General features: G+C 35.0%; 1 protein-coding gene across 1 annotated transcript in view; it reads right to left on the reverse strand.

Annotated features, from left to right (window-relative positions):
• LOC134802478 (cytoplasmic aconitate hydratase-like) overlaps positions 1-12,247 on the reverse strand; it is a 76,066-nt gene that overhangs the window by 33,087 nt on the left and 30,732 nt on the right. The window lies entirely within an intron of this gene.

A 12,247-nucleotide genomic window follows, 5' to 3' on the forward strand; every position in this document is an offset into this window, starting at 1 on the left:
AAGAGGCAATTTATTTGCCTTTGTGCGGTCATAGAATTTCTCTTCTGTACCATTCCGTTATTCACTGCTTGATATGTTCTAGTACAGGGGTCACCAATTAGTTTCTTCAGGGGTCCGATTTTTTAAAATAATGTGACCATCGCGGTCCGTTTCTACTTGAGTTTATTAAATATGTATTAAAATTATATAGGTCGGCGGTCCGCATCCGGACCGCGGTCCGCCATTTGGTGACCCCTGTTCTAGTATTCCCAATTTTTTTGTTATTTTTACCAGCTTGTACGGCATTGCCTTTTAGTTTTAGGTTATCTGTATCTGTCACACCCGTAGGCCAGATGGCGCTGGCAGCCGCCGCAAGTATGCGTTCCATAGTCTAATAAAACATGGTCTTCTCTTCCCAGAGTGACACAAGCCTACGTCACAATAACATTGCCACTTTGTATAGCGCTATCGCATATTATCATATAGCACTGTCGCATGATGACGTAGGCTTGTGTCAGTCAGGTGACCTAGAAAAGACGGGAAGAGAGTACCAGGCGGAGTATATTATTATGCCATGATGCGTTCAGAAGAGGCCGTGCCGTACAGCTGCGATCGTGGGCCACAAAAATGGACTCGCCGGAATATCAGCGCCGATTCTCGGGTCAGCGTTATGCTGAGGCGAGCCCATTTCGTAGTAAACAATATGTAATTATGTATGACCAACCTTATCATGTTACTTTTGTATGTTAAACTAGCTTATAACGAAAAATAAATTATTTATGATCTTCTACCTAGCGTTATCTCGGCCTTTGCCAGGGTCCGCTCTGTTGTATGGGAGGCCCACGTAAATATTTATTTCATTCTGTTTTTAGTATTTGTTGTTATAGCAACAGCAGAAATACATCATCTGTGAAAATTTCAACTTTCTAGCTATCACGGTTCATGAGATACAGCCTGGTGACAGACAGACAGACGGACAGTGGAGTTTTAGTAATACTATGTTTTTACCCTTTGGCAGGCGTGGCTCACTCCGCGATTTCGTCGCTTTGCAAAAGGTAGCTACATGTACATCTATTCCACACCAATTTTGGTGGGTAGCCATAAGCCGCGCGTGGCGCTGTCGCCACCTAGCGGCCATATCTGTCCTGATCGTAACAGACGCGTTTTGTTAGAGAGCCTTCTATACCTAGTACTATTACCTTGCCTTTGCGTACGGAACCCTAAAAACAATCGATATCGTACAACTACGAGTACAATACGTGCAAACACCTAATCTTCGCTTCCTTCCTCGGTAAGTGCAAAGTGCAAACGTCACGTCTATGCGTCTGTACACTTGACACAATTAATACGCGAAAATAACGCTGAGTGTACAGCCGTCGCGACGTGAGACCTTGGTGATGAGGCGTTATTGGAGACTAGTGATTCACCGTGGCTTTGCCTTATGATTTAATATTTTAGTAATTTATCTCATTTATTTATTAGTTTGTTAGTTTTAATTTATTAAGGGACCCACTGATTAACAGTCCGCCGGACGGTATCGGCCTGTCAGTTAGAACAAAATTTTGACAGTTCTGAACAACTGACAGGCCGATACCGTCCGGCGGACTGTTAATCAGTGGGCCCCTTTAATTTAGTCATAGTTTTTTCGATATTTGTCATTAATGTTTTCCTTAAGCTATAAATATCTGGGAGACTGAACTTTGCTCGAGAAACATATAAAAACTTAAAAATACGCGTTTTCCCAGAGATCTTCTAGATCGATTTATCGCCCCCGAAAACCCCCATATAGTAAATTTCATCGAATTTCATCGAAATCGTTAGAGCCGTTTCTGAGATCCCCGAAATATATAAATAAAAAATAATTGCTCGTTTAAAGGTATTAGATATACATTATTTATATAATATACATACAAAAAAACCACACAATTAATTTCACTTTTACATTCCACTTAAAAAAATTAACGCGCCGTGAGAATTTTATGATGGGGCAGCATTGTAGAGTAGTGGTTTCCCCTTTATGCATTTTTTAAATGCTTTTTGTGTTTAGTTATTAGTCAGCTAGTATTAAGTTTTTTTTAACTTTATCATTCTTTTTTTTAATTATTTATCATTATCTACCTCAGGCATCTTGCTTGATTTTAGATTATACTTTCTTTTGAACTTTGCGTTTATTAGAAATACCTATAGTTATAAATTTAAGTTTTTTTTTTGTTATTTCTATGTAAACTTTATCTCGAAATTACATCAATCTAAACAGATATGTATATTGTAATATTATTATTTTTTCTATAGACAAACATACATACAAAACATCTGTATTTACATAAATAAACACATGCGATATGACTAAGTATATATTGCTGAGTGCACTATATATATTGTTCTATATTATAAATGAGATCAAAATAATTAAGTTTAGTTTGTACAGTGACAGAATCAGAAAGTGTCGAAATATTATGAATAGTGGTTTTTAATCTTTATTCGTTTAAATAGTTTTGTGTGGTTAAAACTCAGGGTAAGTCGTCATAGGTTCTGTGTATGTATATTTTAATTTGTGTCGATTTTTATTTTCGTTATATTGGGACAAAATTTTACTGCTTTGAAGCGCTCAGAATGCTGGGTAGAATTAGCAATGCACGCACGAGAACTTTCCAAAGTTGCGAAACTTTCCACATGAGAATTTCTCGGTAACTTCTGAGAATGTTCTCGAGAACGAGAACTTATTTATTTATCGTAGTTTATACCATGAATATTCACGATAGTTTAGGTGTAGTATCCTTACCCCCAGAAAATTCCGACTTTTGGTCTACCGCTTCCGGTCAGAAAAACGTATGACGGCCCGGCCAAACGGTCAGACCTAGGTGGGGGGTGCTCGACCAAATGTCATAGAGGGACCCTGGCAGTTTTTGACGCGGCCATGTTTTTTTCAATATGGCTGACTTTTTTTTTTAATTTTTTCAAGTTTGTCCTAGCGCGCTGAAATTTTGGTCACGGAATCTCGGGGTCCCATAGATACCTATGAAAAAATTTTTTTTGGAAAAATGCTACAATTGCGGGAAAACTGGCCACTTCTATTTTGTATGGCAACTTTTAAACGGTGCGTGATAGGTGGGGGGTGCTCTACCAAATGTCATAGAGGGCCCCGAGACAAAACAAACTGCATTAAAAAAAATCAAAATGGCCGACTTTTTTTTTATTTTTTCAAGTTGGTCCGAGCGCGCTGAGATTTGGCATGGCGGGAGATAGAGGCCTCTAGATTCCTATGACAAAAAAATTTTTTTGGAAAAAATCGAAGATGGCGGAACAATAAATTTCCATGTTGCAGAATGTTCTGAGAACATTCTCGAGAACGTTTCCGCTTTTTGGGAATGTTCTGCAATTTGTACATTGCTGGGTAGAATATATATTAAATCCCAATTTGAGACAAAAAAATGTGATTTTCAGTTGAATAAAATTATCGTACGTTTCCGTTACTCAGTAGAATATTTTTAAGGATTGATTTAGATTAGAGATTATTACAGATGTACTCGTAGTGCCTAATTATTTTCCATCGTTTCTTTCACATCTATCGCATTCCATCTATATCACATTGTAGTCGAGAGTAGGCCAAAGGTATGGCGCCATCGCTCGAAAAGATGGGACCATACCTTTGGCCTATCGTCGAGTCTCTTTGCCACGGCTCATGGGAACCTGGGGTCCGCTTGACAACGAATCCCAAGAATTGTAAGTACTAGTTTTTACGCGACTGCCATCTGACCTTCCAACCCAGAGGGGAAACTAGGCCTTATTGGGATTAGTCCAGTTTCTTCACGATGTTTTCCTTCACCAAAAAGCGACTGGTAAATATCAAATGATATTTCGTACATAAGTTCCGAAAAACTCATTGGTACGAGCCGAGGTTTGAACCCGCGACCTCCGGATTGAAAGTCGCACGCTCTTACCGCTAGGCCACCAACTTAGAATTTCTTATTTAACAAGAATCGGGAATCGAACCGGCGACCACTTAGCTAAGCAGGCCTAATGAGTTACCAAACGACCTTTCCTAAATGCCGACCCATTAGTCAGGTCATTAAGTTAAATCCTATAAGACCCATATCTTTACGACGTGTCATTAGATGATGTTTTGTTAACGAGATTGAAGTGTGGAATGTGGTAATAGATTTAGACCAAGAAAAGTCTGCACAGATTTTGATAGCCCACGCAGTATAAGTATATTTTAAACGTCAACCTTCTATGAAATTATGACGTACCTATAAATAACACTTGCACTGCGTGGGCTATCAAAATCGCTGCAGACTTATGTTGGTCTATAAACTTATGATTCTTACCCAGAACCCGTACGGTTGTAGCATGGTCGCATTTTTATCGCCTGTCGCCATGCCTGTCACGTTCTAACAATGTAAGTGCGAAAGTGACAGGCATAGTCACAGGCGATAAAAATCCTACCATGCTACAGCCACTAGTTTTCATTCAATAGCGTGACGAGCGTTCGCGTTTGCGTCATTTTTTTTTTTGTATGGGATTTTGAACAGCGCGCCAAGCGGGACGTTTTAGAAACTCAAAATCCCATACAAAATGTCACTTACTTAACGCAAACGCATACATATCTGCTCGGTGTAACCCTTACATTTCATCAAAAGGGCCTCCACGTATTGGCTTCGGCTTCATGCACGCCTTCCAAATGGGAAAGATATAAACTTATCATTCAAAATCTATGTATAGCTTACTAGCTTTTACCCGCGTCTTCGTCTGTATACATAGAATGATGATTTCGGTGATAAAATCTATCCTATGTGCTTTGCCGAATTTCATCTTAATCAGACAAGCGGTTTAAGCGTATATAAAGAGGAAACAGAGTTACTTTCGCAAGTTCGTGGGCAGTACTGAAAGTTTCTGGAATTAGCCGCTTATAGAGGCAATAAAAAGAACGTATAGAAGAGGGATTGTAAAAATTATTTGCATATTTAAGCACATTATCTGGCATGAACTTTCAGTGTGACCTGAGTATAATAAAAATATTAAGATAGTAGGAATTAATAGATATCTTAGGTCTATTTTAAACTGAAATAGAACAAAAAGCGACAGCAATCTGATCTTTCAACCCAGAGGGGAAACTAGACCTTAATAAGGTCTAGTTAGGTTAGGATTTAGGATTTCTCACGATGTTTTTCTTCACCGAAAAGCGATTAGTAACCCAAGTAACATTTTAGTCCTATAATTTTAGTTTTTATCGCTAAAAGCTTGTATAGACGTCGTATTAAGGTTTCAGAGATGACCACCTGTCGCATAAAAGCGCTTGGCAACACCTTTTTGCTCTATAGGCTTATACAGCTAATATATTCTATAAGCAATTGATGTAAAGGTTTACTTCATCATTTTATAGAGCCGTTACAGGCGTGTACTATAACAGGTTCAAATATAATCACTATAGAGCAATATTACTGTATAATAGTATTTGGAATCACTTTTATGCAACTAATTTGCGCTATTAAGGTTCCCTGCCAAGCCGCTATAGTTTTGTGTTTAAACAGTGACAAAAACCCAACTATACAACGATTATAGGATATAGTGGCTTTAGAGATCACTGCTATAGTACATAATACTTTAGTAGTCATATGAACACTATTATAGAACTGTTTTGCTCTATAGTAGCGTTTTTGGGACATATTTATAGCGTTAAAAAGCGCTTTAGTAGTTTTTAAATCCCTATTATATCTCATCGCTGTAAACGTCACAATGACTCTTTTATATCACAAAACTGTTGTATAGTGGTTTTGTTTTTTCTTTTAAAAGACAACAGCGTTATAGCTGAGTTTTTATGTCTTTTATAAACCGAGTTAGATACATAAAGGTAGAAAACGACTACTTGTAAATGATCAATTTGATCCGTAATGGCTACTTATATCTTGCTTATATAAGTTCAGGCCTAAGCCACATAATGTGGTTCCGTACAAAATATTTTTATATTTTAATGAATTGATAAAAAAGACCCCAGTGATATTAGTGATTGTAAGTGAGATTTATCATCAATGATTTAATACAAGCATAAAATCGTGACGGTTTAGATATTTATCGAAATCCATTATTAGCACATTTTTTTTACCAATCACATTGAAAAAGGAAACAACAGTAATGACTACATCTAAATTTAAAAAAAAATCCTATATCTTTCTAAAGAGTTTGTACGTGCAACTGGGTCACAGCAAAATTCTTTTGGAACCCTAATTTTAATCATGATGGCGGTGAATATTTCGTCGTAAGTTCTATAGTTAGCCTATAAAAGCGTCGGATTTACTTCTTGGCTGTATAGTAGTAACTATGGTGAATATCATAATATTTTATTAAATTATTTTATTAAAAACATAAATAAATCGAGGGGGCATTTAAAATTCCTCATTAACCTAATACTATTCTAACGGTAAAACTTCCGTCCCATATACTTTTTGCACTAAGGACCGAATTATTGGACATCTAAATGGCGCATATTAATATAACGTCTTTATTTATCACCATTTTACTTAGTACCGTTTATGTGAAGTAAACACACAACAAAACCACTGACAACAGTTGATGGAAAACTTGATAGCAAATTTCGTAGTAAAGGTACTATGAATTCTACAATAGTATAAAAAAGCACTATAATAGAATTTCAAATACTACTATAGTATAAAACAAGCACTATAATGGAATCTCAAATGCTACTATAGTATAAATTAACACTATAATGGCGTTACTGACAACAAATTAGCACAAAAGTGATCATCACATAAGTTTTATAGACCTAAAACGTCACGACTGACACTGCTACAGGTCTACTATATCACTGAATGGCACATAAGATGCGCCATTTCGGCTTTATACAATCTTCTTAGGTCTTTTATAAGACCTTAGGTGGTATTTGGGAAACGTTCTATCGACTACTATAGAACCACAAATTGTTACTTGGGAATTCCTTGGAACAAATTAAATATTTAAATAAAAGTAAACAAACAATTTGTACATTTTCGGGTAGTTATAACATTTATTGGTTACCACCAACCAAACCAACCAACCAAATACAAAACCGCCTGGATCAGTCACTGAACGACCTGACTTTAACCTTCATTATTTGATCGTGTAATGTTTTCATCTACCCTCAACTGGCTTAAGGAGCCATTTGAGGGAAGATTTTGTTTACTTTTATTTAAATACCTAAAGATACAGAGTATATAGCTACCGCCCGGTTACCAACGCTTACAATAAAATAAAATAAACATTTTTATGTTTAAAATGGGCTTATTATCGGACTACGCTAGCTAACATGCATGTCATTCGCAATGGCAAAATGTGTCAATGTCATCATTAACATCAAAGTCCTATAAAGATATGACATTTATAATGGCACTCCCATACTTTGTCGCATCAAAGTCTGTTCAGAATTAGCTTAGAAGGAGTCTATTCGTTTTCCAAATTAGTTAAAATAATAATAAATCAGTCTAAGGTAAACGTACTGGTGCTCGACGCGGTCCCAGTACATGTCATCTTGAAACCTAAGTCATTGTCAATAGAGGTGACAGCAAGGTGTCATCTATTGGGCATTAGCATGTCGAGCACTAGTACGTTTACCTTATATCCCACCGCTGCCACCATGAAGTAAACATAAAGACAGCTGGATATAGACTGATTTATTATTTTAAAAACCTACCCATACCAATACATATTTGTCAATATACTACAGTTCCCATAACCTAGTGTCCTAGAGAATCCTAGCTACTTGTAACTTGTCTGATAGCGGTCGCACAAGTCAGTACGTCTATCAACGCGTCTAGAGATACCAAACCGCTTTACAGATAAAAACACCGCAAACTGTGATATAAATCTATTTTTAATTGCATACAACCGCAGGTCAGAATAGGTAATGGCGATGTGAAGATATATATTCGGTAGAAAGTTACTATGTATATTAGTATAGTTTGTTTTTTGGTCAAATTAGTTAGTTTAAATAAAGTCTGCTTAATTTAGTTACTTCTGGTACACCCAAACAAATAGAGTCAGACCAAGAAAGTCTGCAGCGGATTTGATAGCCCACGCAGTGCAAGTATTATTTTAAACGTCAAACATCTGTGAAATTGTGACGTATAAATAACACTGACACTGCGAGGGCTATCAAAATCGCTGCAGACTTTTCGTGGCTTAACTCTATACTCGTATTTTTTTAATGGAGAAACAACGTTCTCTGTAGGAGGATTTGGTGATACAACTTATGAATTAAACAACACTTCATAAAGCTGTTTCACTAAATATTTCTGCCGAGTAATATCTACAAATCTACATGGAACAACTCTTCGAAAGCATACAGCAGCAGATATACACTCGTAGACATATATCGGACTACTTCAGGTTATATATTATAGTTCGTTTTTTTTAGCATTAGAAATAAGGTAAACAATCTTGATGTGTCTTTTTATTGAAAAACACGCTTTAAAAATAAATCACGGCAAATATGTAACAATTATGAATCTAATACGAGCATTTATATTCTTCTGCTTTCATAAGTAATAGTTACTGATTTTTAAAAAGCGTTTTTCAATTAAAAGACTTTTCAAGATCGCTTACCTTCTTTCTAATGCTAAAAAAACGAACTATAGGACCTATAAGGCTTAAATATTTAGAAAATATCTCTTTGAAAAATACTATGTCATACAAGTAATTACTCAATGTATTTATTAATAATTTCCATTTAAATTTATGATAATATTATTTACATTAAAGCTACTACTAACTGGTGTAATAAAACATTGTTTTCATTTATCTCGTATTTTTTTCGAACAAATGAAATTCAACCCAATTGAAAATACAACGAGATTCTAGATTATTAGATTTCCTTAGCTATAATTTTGTATGGTGGGTGGCACGAGGATAACTATTTGTTTCCATGTCAAAACTTATTATTATATAACAAAAATACAAGTTGTTGTGCCATTTTTATTTTTGCCCCGAGACTTTGTTTATCTAATCACACAATAGCAAGCTAATTACTTTGTTTGTCTAGTAAGTACATGGTGAGACTAAAATATAATCCGAAATGCGGACTATGGATTCTGACTTCCCATACAAATTCGCAGCCCCTTATAACTAAAAAAAAACCGGACAAGTGCGAGTCGGACTCGCCCACCGAGGGTTCCGTACTTTTTAGTATTTGTTGTTATAGCGGCAACAGAAATACATCATCTGCGAAAATTTTAACTGCCTAGCTATCACGGTTCATGAGATACAGCCTGGTGACAGACGGACGGAGAGCGGAGTCTTAGTATTAGGGTCCCGTTTTTACCCTTTGGGTACGGAACCCTAAAAACACATTAATTAAAAGAAACAGTTTTCTTGCTTTTAAGTAAATATGAAGTTTCTAGTATTTTAACGAACTAATTCCTTATACAAACCTTTTCCTTGTTTTAGGAAAGGAATTTAAAATATAAAACATAAAATCCTATATAATTGGAACAGAGTCGCTTTTGCTTTGTTTCGTTCAATTTTCCAACAACGCAAAATCAACTCTATTTCCTACACTATAGGTTCAAATTTCAGTGGCAAATTTAGGATTTTTCATTTGTATGGCTGGGCCTTCGGAGGATATGGTTTTAAAATTTCAGCTCCTATACTAAATAAATAAATATTTGGGGGACAATCTTACACAGATCGATCTAGCCCCAAACTAAGCAAAGCTTGTAATGACATCATATATTGTAGTCTATACATATCAAGTACCTATGTATGTATAAGCTACAGTACTGAACATTTCTATAGTTCGTTTTTTTAGCATTAGAAATAAGGTAAACAATCTTGATGTGTCTTTTAATTGAAAAACACATTTTAAAAATAAGTTACGGCAAATATGTAAGAATTATGAATCTAATACGATCATTTATATTCTTCTGCTTTCATAAGTAATAGTTACTGATTTTTAAAAAGCGTTTTTCAGTTAAAAGACCTGTCAAGATAGCTTACCTTCTTTGAAGTTCTTTCTAATGCTAAAAAAACGAACTATATAGTCCGTTTTTATTAACATTAAAAAAAAGGTAAACAATCTTGACATGTGTTTTCATTGAAAAACATTTAAAAAAAATATGTCACGGCAAATATGTAGCAATTATGAATCATATACGATTATTTACATTATTTTGCTTTCATAAGTAATAGTTACTGATTTTAAAATCGCTTAGTCTTTTTCAAATGCTAAAATAACGAACTATAGTCAGTCATCGATATAATCGTCAGTTGTGATTTTGAATCAATAATATTCCTATTTGGGATCATTTATAAGAGTTATATGTGTTGTCAGTCACTGTATAGACATTATAATTGCAAGTTTCCTTTCTTCCAATAGTATGCGTTTTTTATTAATAAAATATTTTATTTTAATTAAGGGATGTTTCTTTAAAATTAAGGTAATCCAATAAAACATCCCGTATGAATACGATCATTATATGCATATACATGAGCCGTGGCAATATGCCGGGATGACGCGAAGATGATGATGATGCTTCAATTTTTTTCCTTAATCGAATATTTTATTATTCTAAATCAGTAAATCAGGTGAAAACGTCAATTACCTAACTATTTTATTAGCAAATGAGCATCAATCATTATCATCAGTACATCATTAGTGAATGATGCCCCACCACAAATAGAATAAAACCATGGGGTACTGGTTATCTGCCATCAGTTGTGCAGTATCAGTTCATACGTTCACTGGTATAATTTATATTTTAATATACTTTCATGTAAAATTTTGCTAGTAAGAGCAAAACTAAATAGATCGTCGGTGGACCTTATAACTTTGAAATAAGGTTGATTTTCTAATAACAGTGTGGACGATGTTATGCAATATGGAATATACTTCACCAATAGGTTCTCAATATTTGTATTCAAAGAAATTTGTGTAAAGTGGTGTGACATTAATAAGTAAATATCATACTAAAAGGATTGTTCATTGTAAGTACGAAAGTGAAGATATCTATTATTTTATTTATTTTGAGACAGTTTCATTTCACGGAGTACAGAAATCGTAGTCAGACCAAGAAAAGTCTGCAGAGATTTTGACAGCACACACAGTGCAAATGTTATTTATACCTCATAATTTTATAAAAGTTTGATCTTTAAAATAACACCTGCACTGCGTGTGCTGTCAAAATCTCTGCAGAATTTTCTTGGTCTAACTTTATTTACTTTTACAATTGTATTAATTATCATTTGACATCGCTCTCAAGATTGCTGTGCTTTTTCAAGAACAATTCAACGGTATATGTCATTTAATAGTGGCCTTCATTCTTCTAGTAGATATTTTATCATTTTATCACTGGGAGTATGATGCCAACTATTGTATAGACGATTTCCTGATGATAATCGCTGTATAAATGTTTTTATTTTTGGCTAACTGTTGTATAAACCATCCAAAGTTTCCAGACAATATCATCATCATTTTGATCACTATCATTGCTTTGACAAGTCGTGTCAAGTTTGCCAGTAGACATGTTTGACAGTCTGTCACTGGGAAAGATGATACAATTTTGTTTGGCATAATTATCAACAATGCTTCGTGTCTGTATAGTCCTGGGTTCGAATCCCGGTGCCTAAGAATACGTGTACATATTTCTAAATATGAATGTTATGTATTCATTTACTTTATTTTAATGTTATTTAGTATTTCCTATTGTTTACTAACATCTGTATTTAATTGTTATTTAACCTCTTTTTCTTTAGACTAGCTATAGTCAGACCGTAAAACATCTGCAGCGATTTTGATAGCCCACGCAGTGAAAGTGTCATTTTAAACGTCAAACTTCTATGAAATTATGACGTATACATAACACTTACACTGCTAGGGCTATCAAATCCGCTGCAGACTTTGTTTGGTGCGACTATATCTCATCATAATTTAGACTAAATCATCACATATCATTGACGGCTGGTTATCATCGTCTCAGTAGATATGTCAATATTCTATCACTGGGAAGCTGATGCCAAGCGGCTGATGACATTTCATCATCACATCATCATCAATTTTTTTATCAAGTTATAATACAAGTCATCATTCGGCGAACTTTTGTACCTCCCCTCGTATTACAGTGACATTTATTCATTGTTCTAATATTACAGTAATATTTGTGACAGTAGTGTCACACGCGCAGTAGACATGTCTGTCATTCTGTCACTGGGTGCTGTGATGCCTGCTGTCGCAGATAATTTGACAGCCAGAATAACAAGATTTTTTAATGTATTTATTTTTAAT

The sequence above is a fragment of the Cydia splendana genome, chromosome 24, assembly GCF_910591565.1.
Source record: "Cydia splendana chromosome 24, ilCydSple1.2, whole genome shotgun sequence".
NCBI classification, from domain to species: Eukaryota; Metazoa; Arthropoda; class Insecta; order Lepidoptera; family Tortricidae; genus Cydia; species Cydia splendana.